Raw genomic sequence first — 13613 nt, 5'->3', positions numbered from 1 at the left:
TTGGACCAAGGACGCCACCTGCCTAGGGCAAATAGGGCCTGCTCATTTCAATAATAGCTTATTACTACTTCCTTGTTATGATCACCTTGAAACTGTACTTTAATCCACATCTGTGTTTGTGAAGGTTTTCCAAATTATTTTAGTTTCTATAACCTGCTGCACTGTCCTTTGCTTAGGTATTTTAAACTAATGCTTTAATATCCACTTTTCAGCCTTTCAAATGATCACATGATAGCAAGCTGCCTTTTATTACATTATATGTACAGCACCTTCCAAATTTACATTCACCTCTTTTTGCTCTTGGGGAAATGTTTCTCATGGTTCAGATTCAGAGTGACTACCTGGCTTAAAAACATCACTCCCTTCCTACGTCCGAAACCGTCCTACCTATGTGCAGCAGTGACTTTGTGGCTACGCATTCGACTGCTAATCCTAAGGTTTTAAGATTAAATACATGGCTACATTTTGGCAGAGGCAAGATGTAAAGACACCTGTGGGCTATACAATGTCAGTGAATATAAAAAGGACACCAAGCAATCAAAATTAATTAGCTCTTTCCCATGCTTGCCGTCTTTCATAGACCGCATTAGGTTTTGGCATTCCCGATCCCTGTGTGCCATGTCAATACCTCTACCTGTTGTAAAGTTGCTCTCATCACAAAGGGTTGAAAAATAAACTTTCATCTTGTAGTTTCTTTAGGTCCTTGAGCATGTGCTGTTATTGAGGCAGTGGGCAATATTTGGCTGGGGCCTTAGACATGCAATAGCCCAAACCAGATTCGAAATCTCGGAAACAGTTTAGCTGAAACAAATGTCGATTTCAGTCTCATCGACATCAACTGCAATGCCCGTTCTCTTTTTCTACAGGAATATAATGTAGACATGATGCAATGCTGTTCTCCCAAATGTTTCCCGATTGTCATGGCTACTACAGTTCAAAATAATGAGACCAAAGAGCACGACACACAAGGAATGCTTATTCGCAATGGAAGCATTTTATTGCAAGCTATGAAGTAAATACATTTGTCGTGAAGAACAAGCAAAAGATTGCAAGAAACCATCAAAACAAAATTTAAAACCCCATCTAGAAAAGCAAAAATCTAATGCCATGTTTTCATGGAAAGCAGCCATTTTTTAAAAAAGGCTGCTCTTTGAAGCTACTCACAAAATTAATCCAGCATAAATGCTCATTTGCTACAATTCTCTTTTTTTCCAACTAGACACAAAGTCTACAAGACCTTGTGTATAAAATGTCACCAACCAGCATGCAGCTGCCATGCCATCAGCAAAACCATGCGCCCAACTGCTCATTGCACACCGGCCAAAACTCTGCACTGCCTTTGGGCAAGTGGAAAACAGCTGCAAAGCATCTTAAAACCCATCCACCTTTTGTTTCTATTTTAAGGTGCTATCATTTCTCCTGCTTCAATCATTCCTTTCGTTTTCAGGTGCGATTCCATAAACTGAACTTGTTTATGAACCACCCTAGATTTGAAAATGTGTTCAAACCTGCTGTCTATGAGGCAGCGCCTTCAGAATGCGCGATGGCCAAAAATACTTTTGCAGCAGACTCGTTAATAACAGAGCTACAACCATCAAAACCGGTATGTTTCTCTCCTTCCCTTCCATCACCAAAGAGTCTCTCCCTCCTCCCTGGTTGACTAGCCTCCAGAAGAGACAATACGAGTAGGGCTGGTACATGTAGGCTCCCTAAATACGCGAAATGTGGAGCGCCATCTCTTAGTGCTTTGAGAAACTATGCCCGCCATGTTGGTTCGGTCAACAAAATGAAAACGCTGCCCTGTGCTGGGTAAAAACAGCTACGAGAACGCATTAAATGCAGTCATTATGGCCCCGACTTTTACAGGCATTCTTTTTTTTTCTTGCTTGTTGGTTTGTGGGGTTTAACGTCCAAAAACGACTCAGGTATGAGAGACGCCATAGTGAAGGTCCCCGACAATTCCGACCACCTGGAGTTCTTTCTTTAAGGTGCACTGACATTGCACAAACACGGGTGCCTTGCTTTTTGCCTTCCATCAAAAAGCTACCGCCGCAGCTTTTTTTTTTTTTCTTGCTTTCTGCTACCCAAGCACCACCAGTGACCTTTGTTTGAAGGTTGAGAAGTGAGCTTTGGCTCATCCAGCTACAATGCCAATAAGGAGGAGGAGGGGGAGAGGCTGAGCTCAATGGGTGGCCGAAGCATAGGTGCGAGGCCTCTGGCCTTTCTTAGGAAACCAAGCCCGTGCATGTATGGATGTTCTGTGTTTTCTGTATTCATGGTTATGCATGGTGTACCATGGCTTGATTCGAGTGGCAACGTTGCGCTCTTTACGACCTATGCAAGGAGGGTGCTTCCTGTCTGCTACAGCTGCGAAATCGTGGCACTGTGTGGTATTGACGCGTCTACTCAGTGATGCCGTCATTTGGTGTGCAACAAGCTGGAAAAAAAAAAAAAAAGCGGAGGCTGGCCAAGCCTGCGGCTGCAAGCCTGCACTTTCACCCGGTTGTGATTCTTGCCAACGAGATGTCATAAACTTGAGCGTTCAGAGCGACCTGCAGTGATTTTTGCTGCTGTACTGAGAGTTATAGATGATAGGTGTGCCGGCCGTGAGCCATCCTTACAGGCTCTGGCTGTGTATCAGCATCTTGCCGAAGAGCCAAAACCAGGAAAAAACTCGCATAAAATATAGCTAAATTATTGGAACAGAGTTTTCTATCACTCGGAAATTGATGAAAGGAAACACCGCAAGTTTTTCAAACTTGCAGGCGTGGGCACGTCGTTCAGAGGAAATAAAGTTCAAATGTGTGGCAGAAAACATACGTATGGGTCCGGACCGAAGGAAATACCAAAAGCACACTGCGGCCGAGAAGCTCAACTATTGTCATGAAGTTAGCTTCGTTACAAACTAGCCGCAGAGTTTAGCAACATAGGTGGCAGGCAAAGACAAGGGTCGGAAGGCTTTCCTACTACCCTTATATGAGGATGGTAATGAATGTCTCCTGTTATTTCGAGGTGATGTTGCGCACGCCTCAGAACAGGAAAAGCAGTTACAGTGAATGCGCTGTTCAAAGTGCACAAAAAGTGCAATAAGAGCAGGTTACCTTTTTTTTTTTTAATTTGCACTAACAACTTAAAACAGGTCAACGACCAGCCTGACTTGCAGACACGTGAAGGCGCCCGAAATTTTGGTACATGTGCAGAAGCAGACAGAAATGTGCCCAAAAGCAAAAAGATGCCGTCACAATGGCATATCATTTGAAATAATGCATGTAGGCAAACAGGTACTCCTCCTTGCTCGGCCACTAATTGTAACAGGCCTGGCAGAACAGGCCCGAGAGGCCAAAAATGCGCATGTGATAAATTCTGTGCTTCTGTAGCCATGTCAATGCATTTTTGACAGTTCCCCTCATATCATGAAGGAAACAAAGTTACAGCAGGAAGAAAAAAATCAGCTTTTGTGCAGCATAATGGGACTGACCTTACAATAGTATGCTGCTACTTGCCTTACTGCAGACTGATAACCCAAATCACTGTTGTATTCAGATGGTAATTAGCACATGTTGCGCACTGTAAGAAATAAGACAAAGTAAGTATTACTACGATCAAAATGTGCTAAATAATACTGTTGCCTGAGCCTACACTGCACCGCTTTTGCGCACACAAAATTGAGACTACATAATTTCTCTAAGTATTTCGCTCACTCCGTAAACTGAACACTTGAACGCTTGAAGGCGCGAACGCAGGTGCGCACCGGGCGCCGCCACAGAAGCGAGTGGCCAGGGTTGGGTAAATCCTGCACTAACTTCACGGGGAAGAGAGCACTGCTTGCCTAGAAGAGCTGCCATTATATCTGCGGCGAATGCGCAGGCTGTATGAAAGTGCGCGCCGCTGCCACTTGAGTCCAGCCGTTGGTGTATGAATAGCACAGTGCACAGAACACGCTGAAGCATGCATAGACAAGGGCAAGAAACTAAAAGCCTTCTTTCTTGTGTGAGTGTATGCATGAGTGAAAACGAAATGCAAGACAAAAAAGTGCGTGACATCAGCAGACCAAGTGCCATCCCTCACCCATCAGTCAGAGAGAAACCAATGGATGCAGTATCTGTTGGTACCTCATCGACAAAGTTCGATGGCCAGCGCAAAGGATGAGGAGGTTTGGCTGTTTTAAAAGGACCACGAGAGCTTTGGTTTGCATTTTGTTGCTTTCCAGTGTGTGCATCGCTGCAGTATTTCGCAGAGACCATGTCCAACGCCTTATCGGGCTTGGTTAAAATGTCAGCCTGGTCAGTAGCCCTTGAATATGTTAGCTCTCTTAAATGAACAATCTGAAATAAGCAAGGACATAAGTTGTGCTGGCCATATTGTGGACTGCTTTCAAGACAATGTGTGTCAAGCCAAATAATCTGAGAAGTTGAATAAACCGTTTGGGGTGCCCTGTTTTGTTTTCTAAATATGCATTGTTATACCATTTAACACAGCTTGGCCACCCAACTTGTGCACACCAGCTAACACAAAGCTTTAGCTGCACTACACTAATTCCTCTGTCACACAAACACTTCCGATCCTCATTGAACTCAATCTGCATTCAGGCTTTCAAGAATGATTGAAGCATCCGGTGCTACACGGGCGTTTTCAGTCAGCATTGAGAAATTTCCTACGTGGTCCGTCGTCTGCTGTCAGTCGCAATGAGTCTCAAAAGGAAATTTAAGATTGGGGTAATGATTGCACGATTTCAGTGTGCACAGCAGCATTCCGCTTTTGGAGCCTCAGGTCATCTAACCTATCTTCCCAGCGGTCAAGTGCTACAGTGCAGTTTCTCTTCCGCTCCACAGTTTCCACGCTGACGCAGTCGAAGAGAACGCCACCTTAGCTTCCACTGGCGGTGGACTACGGTGTCAATATTATAAAATTAGCCGTTCTACCAATGTTCTATTGTGCCTTTTAATGCATTTATGTGTTATTATGTGCAGCTCCATTGCATTTATTCGATTTCAAGTTTTAGAGCTCGTTGACGACGAGGGTGTCAATGACCGCTTTTGAGTGTGCTTGAAATCTCGAGAGCGATTGAGGAAGCAACCTTGAGTCAAGCAGGCTCGAGCTCGACTGCACTTGACAGTTGCTGTGTGACAACCTCGATCTACAATGAGTTGAATGTAGATCCAGTTCAATGAGGATTGAAACTGTTCGTATGAGAGCGGTTTAACTCGCATCTTGCAGGAACAAGCAGTCTATATACACCTTTTCATTAAGTGTTACTCGGTGCCACCATATTGTTCGCTCCTCCTCTCTGGACTGCTGCAAACCGGCTCTGCTTCCACTGTGCTAGCGCCAAATGCACAAAGCAGTCCAGCAGGTAATATGGTGACACCCCGTGACCACTTATTGGAGAGGTGCACACTACTATGACTATGCTACAGTATGCTAAGGAAGTGAACACACAAAAAAGCCAGGCAATCATGTTACTCTGGTAACGAATGTTTAATTGTGGCTGGCCTTGCATATGGCGGGCAGTAATGCATGTACCCCTGTCTTCGGACAGGACAGCAGGGTTGTAAGCATCTCCAGCAAACACTGTGCGGATGTTCGTTTTGTTATAAAAATTTAGGAGACACTTGAGATCTGTCTTTAAGAGTATAGCATGGCAGCGTCAATAGCTCCCGTCTGCAGCTTCCCTTGTGGATCCTTGATCGCATACATGCACCTTGCTATTTTATAAATGAAGTCTTTAAAGAACTTTGCTGCAACTTACAAAAAAAAAAAAAAATGTAGGAAGTGCTTAAGAGCTCTAAGATCGCTAAGGCGAACACAACCTGGCACCGGAATTAGAATATGTGACTAATAGGTACGGTGCAGGGAATGCAGCCTTATAGTTACGCGCGTCAAATGACAGATCGAATACCGCACGCACATCCTCCGAGGTCCTGTGAATAAGCGCATAAGTGGCCCGAGTATGCATGGGGTTGCCATTAGCCTCTTTGTCACCTCTCCGCGGCGGTTTGCACAGCCAGGATGCCTCCTTTCCTCCTCTCTGCAACGCAGCAACAGAGCACGCACCTGCCAGAGCTCTTCACACGCAAGTTCCAATATGAAGGACGTTTTTTGATGACAATTTCTGATCACACTTTCTGTACATGACGCACATGAGCCAATTAAAATACAGCTATCTAAATGCCCTCTAAACACGTGAATATAAGCATAATACATAAGATAAATTCTCAGCACTGGGTAAAATATTCACAAAGTATTGTCAAACATGAATATAAAAACAAGAAATTGTAATAAAATCTTGAGGATATACAAAAGGCAGAAAAATGCTCATTTCTTAAACTACAGCCTGAAAATGAAGAAGTTTTTTTTTTTTGCCTCAACTCCTACAGCACCATGTAATTTGTTTATTAAATAAAATATTTACACAATCTTGCTATTAGATAATACTAAAATGCAGGTATTTTGATCCTGAATTAAATAAATGCCCATGTTTTTGTTTTGGCTTTATACATAACATAAAAACCTTTTTCTCCGAAATTTGCAGAAAAAATCCAAAAAGTGAAAGAAAAGGGGGCATGAATATCAAAATAAGACAGCAAGAAAAATAATTCAGAATACTAAAAATATGCTACACTGCCTCTTTTATTACTAGTAAAGATATGGTGCACCTATCGGCAGATTTCTTTTTTTCGTAGTGCTGTTCGGAAGCAGTGGTCATTCTTGACTTCCTGCAGCAGTTGTTGAGAGTCTCATGTACCTATTCTCCAAATTACACTAACAAAATGCAGCGAAGCCCAACTGCCAAGGAAGTAATAATTTACGTTCTGAAGTTCATTTTGAAGGTGTGCTGTTCTCTCAGAAATATAGCTAAGTTGCTGAAAAGACCCATTTTTAAGCTCGGCCTTCCGCTACTCATTTTACTGTTTATAGCAGTGGCATTTGCAAACCTTTCAGGATTTATGACTGGATTATTTGGTGACGTTTTCCAGAAGGTGGGAGAGTTTGCCATCAAATTTGAAAATCTGCAATAGGAGCTCGGTGTTCAAACTCCACTCGATTTGCTTGAAAAAGTTCCACACTTGAAGTTCTGGAGAAGTCATATCAAGTAGTACCAAGCTTTCATTGCTGCTGAAACCCAGCGAATGGAAACAGAACAGTGGGAACACAAAATGAGCACGTGTAACTGACCAAGAGTGATCAGAGATTGAAACTAAGCTTTTCTTGGCCACTAGCTGAAGTTCGAGGCTGGCATTTGACTGATTCATCATCTGAGCTGAACTGAGAGCTAGTAAAATTGTCTTCAAGAGACTTCGCTACTGCTCTCACAAAAAGAAAACTATAGTAGAAGCAGCAGAATCGTGTGAATGGCGCCAAAGACCTCTTTATTTCGAATAATTTTTTAAATGTCACACTGTGCCAGAAAGAACAAAAAATAAAATAAAAAAATAAACAAGCTGCACACAAACAGAAACTATGGTTGTCACAATAGCCCCACTGCGGTAGTGCAGTGGTTAAGATGTTAGATTACTGTGCCGGAGTACCCATGTCCGAACCCGACCGCTGGCGGCTGCTTTCGATGTAAACGAAGTAGCACCCGTGTGCTATGTGATGTCAGCGCGCGTTAAAGATCCCTAGGTGGTCAAAATTACTCCACAGACCTCCACTACAGCACCCATTTCTGTCTTTCCACTTTGACTCCCTCCTCCCTTCCCTTACGACACAGTTCAGGTGCCCACAGAAACAAGTGACAGATTCTGTGCCTTTCCATCCCTGTGAACTAGTTACTATAATTACTTTTGTCATACTATCTGCCTAAATGGGGCTACATGTTCCAAACACGAAAATTTACGTCTGCCAGTGTGTGAGAACCATCATTCATATATGAACGATTGGCTTAAAGCGGTCCTGAAAGGTATAAGCCCTAATCCCTTAATTTGTGCCGGTATTATCTCACACATAATCATCAGCATACAACCATAATCTACCACATTGTGCCCAAGACCACCCAACATGGGTATAAAGCTCTGTTTTAACCAAGCTGTACGAATGTGGAGTAGCATGTCTGATACTAGATCCAAGGGTCTCGGAGGGTTCTATTCCACCTCACCCTCTCACCTCAAAGGAACTGCCTGAGTTAGCAGCTCCAGATAGCGTCGTCCTCTCTTTTCTCGATCCTTTGTCTCTTTTGCGCTTTTCCACAATATGAGCTCCAGCCAGTTCGGCCATATCATGTGGCCTCATGACATCGCAGAACCAGACAACCAATCAGTGCATGGCCATGTCACCTGCCAAAGGCATGGTTGTGATTTTTCTCAAGGGTGACGCCTTTTATGCTACCGCAATAAAGCAACCATTCTACAATAAGTCACTTCTTGTGGAGCACTTTTCACTACTGCTGCTGCATTGTATGATATGGGCAGTTCAAATTATGTCCCTTCTGTAAAGAGCAGTTTGTTTGCACAGCCTCCTATCCAATGTGGATGTAGGCTACAATCCAGCACACAACAGCGGCAGGGCAGACACATTAAAAAACATGGCAGCCCTTACGAAAGCCAGCTGCTCCTTCAGCTGATAGAAAGTCCAAGATTTTCCCAATTCTATTATCTTGTAGGCAATGGACAGTAACCCGATCAGTTTAAGTTTGCAAGTGCTTGACAGCCCCTTTCTTATAGATTATGGTACTGTTAGGATCCTTCCAAGATTTCAATACGCTTGAGGTCGTGAGGCACTACGCACTACGAGAAAAAGCAAGCAGTTTTTCTAGCACAATCTCCCTACCACTCTTCAAAGATCTGCAGTTGCCTACCCATACCAGCCGATTTCCCCCTTTGCATTGCTTCTAAGGCTTTTTTACTTCCTCCATGACCAGCATGACGTACAACCTGCTCACATTACTGCCCGTCATCCTGACTGCTTCAGCTGCTGCTGTGACTGCTTCAGGGCAATGTCATCAGCAAATTGCAGATTACTGAGGTATTCTCCATCTACCCTTATCCCTGAAGGCATGTCACCTAGCACATAGTACAATAGATGCTGTCAAGAGAGTAGAAGAAGTGGCCGATTCCATGCCAAGTTACCTAAGACAATGCCATGTTTTAGACACCATCACACACGGATAATTTTTTCTCGGAGAACCACAGCTGTGTACATCCACAAGGGATCAAGTTTTCTTCTATATGACAAACTCTCCAATAAATGTCAGGCCTGTTCAGGTATTAATCTGTTACTTTAATTCGCAAGGCTAGAAGCTAGACTGGCAAAAAATTGCAGTCACACATTTGTGCTTCCCACCTCCCCCCACTGCAAATCATGTGTTTCAAACCACCCGGAATGATTTTCAAATAATAGCATATCAGCAAATGCAAGGGTGACAATATACAACAAGATTAAATACATTGCAAGCAAGGTGTTTTAAACTTAACTGGGAACACGCTCTAAACCTGTGGAAGCAGTGAGAATATCCATTTGGTCACATCAGTCGCAGCTCACTGCACTACCGAGGTGGCGGTGTAATCGAACTGGCGGAGGGAACTCGTTCGTCGGCACCAAGAATTCCTTGCCTCTGCAAATGTAAATAAACGAGAGTAATGTTGCAATTACATTTAGTTTGCATAAATTCAGCAAACTCACTCACAGTAGAATTTGGTTTGAGTAAAGCAAGTGAGAGTGCCTGCTGCAGAAGGAAAAAGGTAGTAAGGAGACTGGCTGTCAATGCTAGCACAAATACAAATATTTAGCACACTTACAAAACACTGAAATAGCAACAAAAAGAATCTAAGTTAAATCACTTGTGCAGTAAGTGCCCAATATGCTGCGGCTTGCATGGAACTGCAATGGAGAGCGCTTATAGCAGCAACTGCCAAGCTTTATGACAGGATTATGAGGTACTAGCAATGGTGCCTCACTCTCCCACAAAACATGCCAGCTCAGATTAATTATTGCTCTGCTTTCAAATAAGCTGTCAATGGCCTAGGCAGCAGCTTGAAGCCAAGCACTGCCAACTATTTATGTTGGAGCAGGCAAAATATATATATATTAGGGAACTCTGCGGTAGCAACATGCATCCAAAGTGTTAAATCTATATAAACAAGCTCATTGAGTTCCACCAATGCAGTTATTTCGGCAGTAAAAGGACAGATATTGTCACAGGCATGAAGCTATGCTAGCTGAGGAGTAATGAAGTCACCCTCATTTCTGTATACACCGAAATAAGTGAGTACTTGACAGTGGAAGGTCTGAGCAAATAAGCACATGAATTCGGTCATGTATATAACCATACTTTTGTAGCCATTTCATGCTGTGCAGTAGGCTTGTTGCACTTCGAGGCTCACTCCGCACAGGGCCAACTTACGTTTAAACCATCTCTCAGCTGGCCAGCAGCCCCCCTTTTAGCAAGCATTACCACGTACGGTCTGTACAGATGAGTGCCACTTACCTTCCAACAGTTTTCCGAAAGAAGCCCGACATTTTCTATGGGCCGAGCCGCTCCATCGGTTGAAGCTGCGAAGAAGGTAATAAAACCTCCTGATTGTAAACCAGCGCGTTCACGCTGGCGCACGCAAAAATGCCTTATACTGCCCAAACAAATATAAGCGAACTCAGAAATAGTTTTACGTTATCTTTTAGTCGCCTCATATGTCCCAATACTCCAGTGCATCCGGAAGACAACAGCAACCGGCGACCGATCGGTGCACAGCAGCAGGTATGGAAGTTGTTCCAAGCGCAATGAAACGAGATCGTGGACGCCATTACGCAGTCTCCTCGTCTCCTCACCCGGAGACTGCCGCGCGATTACGCCGCGTCAATAATTGAGGCTAACGCATGCTTGAGCTGCCGTGCAGAAACTCGTTAAAGAAGCTGCAAGGAAGGTGATGGCAGAAAGACGACAAATGCTTTACTTAGAGTTCGCGGGCATGTATGTACGACTCACCGCAATCAGAAGGCTGCAAGTAGGACTGCACCGAGGGCTGCGCCCTTGAATATAAGGCTATAATCCACGAACTGAATCCGCATATCACCGAGTTTGCATCTACCGGGATGATGGCCCGGAAACTGCAGCAGACCGACGCATGAAAGACAACGCAGGGTGCCTAGGGCTCGCAAAGCGCAAATGCTCGTTGTCTGAAAAGCGCGCCAGCCTTCCATACTTCGGGCGGCTCAGTGAGCGATGGGTTTGAGGTTTACTTCTAGAAAAAAACAAGCACTAAAAGCTATGTGACGTCACATCCGTCCAAAAGAGCAACATATCCTCCTTTCCACTTTGGTCCTGGGCGCGCATGCGCAGTTCACGGAGCCGGCTCTCTGCAAGTTCAGGTCAGGTTTGCGGCGTTCGCCATTTTGTCGTAGCGTGCTTTGTGTTTTTGTGCGAGTCATGGGGCGGTATGCCAGTTACGCCGCCGCGTTCAAGCTCAAGGCTGTCGACTATGCACTGGAGCATGGCAACCGCGCTGCTGGTAGGCATTTCGGCGTGGACGAAATGAGGATACGCTATTGGAAGAAGCAGCGCGAGAAGCTGATGGCTACGAACAAGACACGGCGGGCTTTCCGTGGACCCAAAACGGGCAAGTTCCCTCGCGTTGAGGAGGCGGTCCTAGAATACGTGAGGGACCTGCGCAAGGATGGTTGTGCAGTGTCATTACAAATGATACAGACGCAGGCGCGCACAACTGCCAGGAAGCTGGAAATCGCCGCAAAGGATTTCCGCGCTAGCTCCGGTTGGACGACTCGCTTTATGCGACGGAATGGACTTTCCCTGAGGCGGCGGACGTCGTTGTGCCAGCAGCTCCCAGCCGCGTATGAAAGCAAATTGATAGACATCCATCACTTCGTCACTAGGCTTCGCGAAAAATGCGGTTACCTCATGTCGCAAATTGGAAACGCCGATTGGAAACTCCACTGACGTTCGACATGCCCCGGAATACAACTGTGAACGAGAAGGGTGCTCGGAGCGTCCTCGTGAAGACGTCTGGCGCAGAAAAACAGCGATGCACAGTCATGCCGACGGGCGGAAGCTGCCACCATACGTGATCTTCAAACGGAAGACTATTCCGAAGGGAAACTTTCCCCGTGGCATCCATATACGTGCACACATGAAAGGGTGGATGACTGCAGACCTGATGGTCGACTGGATCAAGACTGTTTGGGGAAGAAGACCAGGAGCATTTCTGCTTCCCTCGCTTCTGGTTTTGGACAGTTTTAGGGGTCACCTTGTGGACAGCGTGCGTGCCAAGCTGAAAGAGCTGCGCACGGACATTGCAGTCATTCCTGGCGGCCTGACTTCGCTGCTGCAGCCTCTCGACGTGTCTTTGAACAAATCGTTCAAGGACAACGTTCGACGACTTTATGCTGAGTGGATGGCGATGGGCCAGCATGATTTGACGCCGAGCGGAAAGATTAGAAGGCCATCCGTGGAGATACTGTGCTCGTGGATCACAGAAGCGTGGAGCAGTATCCCCGACGAGGTAGTGGCTAAGAGTTTTAAGAAGACAGGCATATCTAACGCTTTGGATGGAACGAAAGATGACTTTCTGTGGGATTGTGAAGATGCTCCCAGCGACGACACTGCCGTTTCCGATGAGTCGTGCAGCAGTGAAAGCGAGGATGGCGAGGATTCAGACTTTGATTAGAGTACTGACGAAAAAAAATAAATGGGCATTGTGCACTCCATGTGATGCTTAATGTGCGTGTTTATTGCGAAGGTGAGCCTTACTCAGCTTTTATTTTTGGTTGTAATCGAGATATATGTTCTAAGACGTCTGACCTGCAACTTGTTTGCGTTTTCGGTGCTCAAAAATTTTTTGTTGAAAATTTACCCCGCGTAATGATCGCACCCCGAAATTTGCGTCAGTATTTAAAAAAAAAAAAGTGCGATCATTATGCGAGTAAATACGGTATATATATATATATATATATATATATATATATATATATATAAAAGAAAGATGCAAGGAGTATATAACAAGATGAGCATATGCTCCAAAACAATACATTATTATGTTCAGTATAATATCGAATCGAGCAAAAAGCTCCTCTGATCAAGACCGAAAGATCATGTTACCGCATTAAACTTTGCACCTTTATAATCTCACACATACTCATAAGCATACAGTCGTAAGCTGTCAAATTAGATGAAAAACCATCTGATAGAGGTATACCATCTTATAGAGGTATAAAGTACCGCTGTAACCAAACCGCAAAAGTACTTACGCATGTTTTGGTGAACTTCGGCACGAAGAATCTGTACAGAGTGGCTGCAATCATCAGCTGCATATGTGGGCTGTTCTTTTCAAACGCTGACTGCAGCAGGAGGTTGAGACAGAGTGAATTTGCGCGAAATGAAAGCGGACGATAAAATTAGGCAGTAGGCATCGCGGCCACACGGAGGCTGGCCGTCGACTGAGTGGCGCCGCACATCTTAGCTCGCGCGGGGAAGTCTTTTCCCGCCCTTTGGACACGTGGCCACGTGACCTCAAGAAGGGGAGAGGAGGGGGAGAAACTGCAAAAGAGAACCTCTCTGTGTGCGGTGCATGCAATTCTTTTTTTTTTTTTCGCCGCTATAGGGACCGGACGCGTATTTACTTCTCAGCGTACATAGCCGCACTGGCCGCTAGTCGCGCTGGTTGTCT

The 13613-nt window shown here is 44.9% G+C and overlaps 1 long non-coding RNA gene across 1 annotated transcript; it reads right to left on the bottom strand.

The window, feature by feature from the left end:
* Positions 1 to 7585: 7585 nt before the first annotated feature.
* LOC146172371 (uncharacterized) lies at positions 7586 to 13402 on the bottom strand. The gene is made up of 3 exons (XR_014702546.1): positions 13195 to 13402; positions 10424 to 10488; positions 7586 to 9550 (listed from the first exon to the last, which is right to left on the bottom strand). It is a non-coding gene; the product is annotated as an uncharacterized LOC146172371 (long non-coding RNA).
* Between the last annotated feature and the right edge of the window lie 211 nt (positions 13403 to 13613).

Source organism: Amblyomma maculatum, unplaced genomic scaffold (assembly GCF_055883805.1).
Source record: "Amblyomma maculatum isolate TAMU_Amacu unplaced genomic scaffold, ASM5588380v1 scaffold_13, whole genome shotgun sequence".
NCBI classification, from domain to species: Eukaryota; Metazoa; Arthropoda; class Arachnida; order Ixodida; family Ixodidae; genus Amblyomma; species Amblyomma maculatum.
This window is presented reverse-complemented; position numbering and strand designations above follow the sequence as displayed.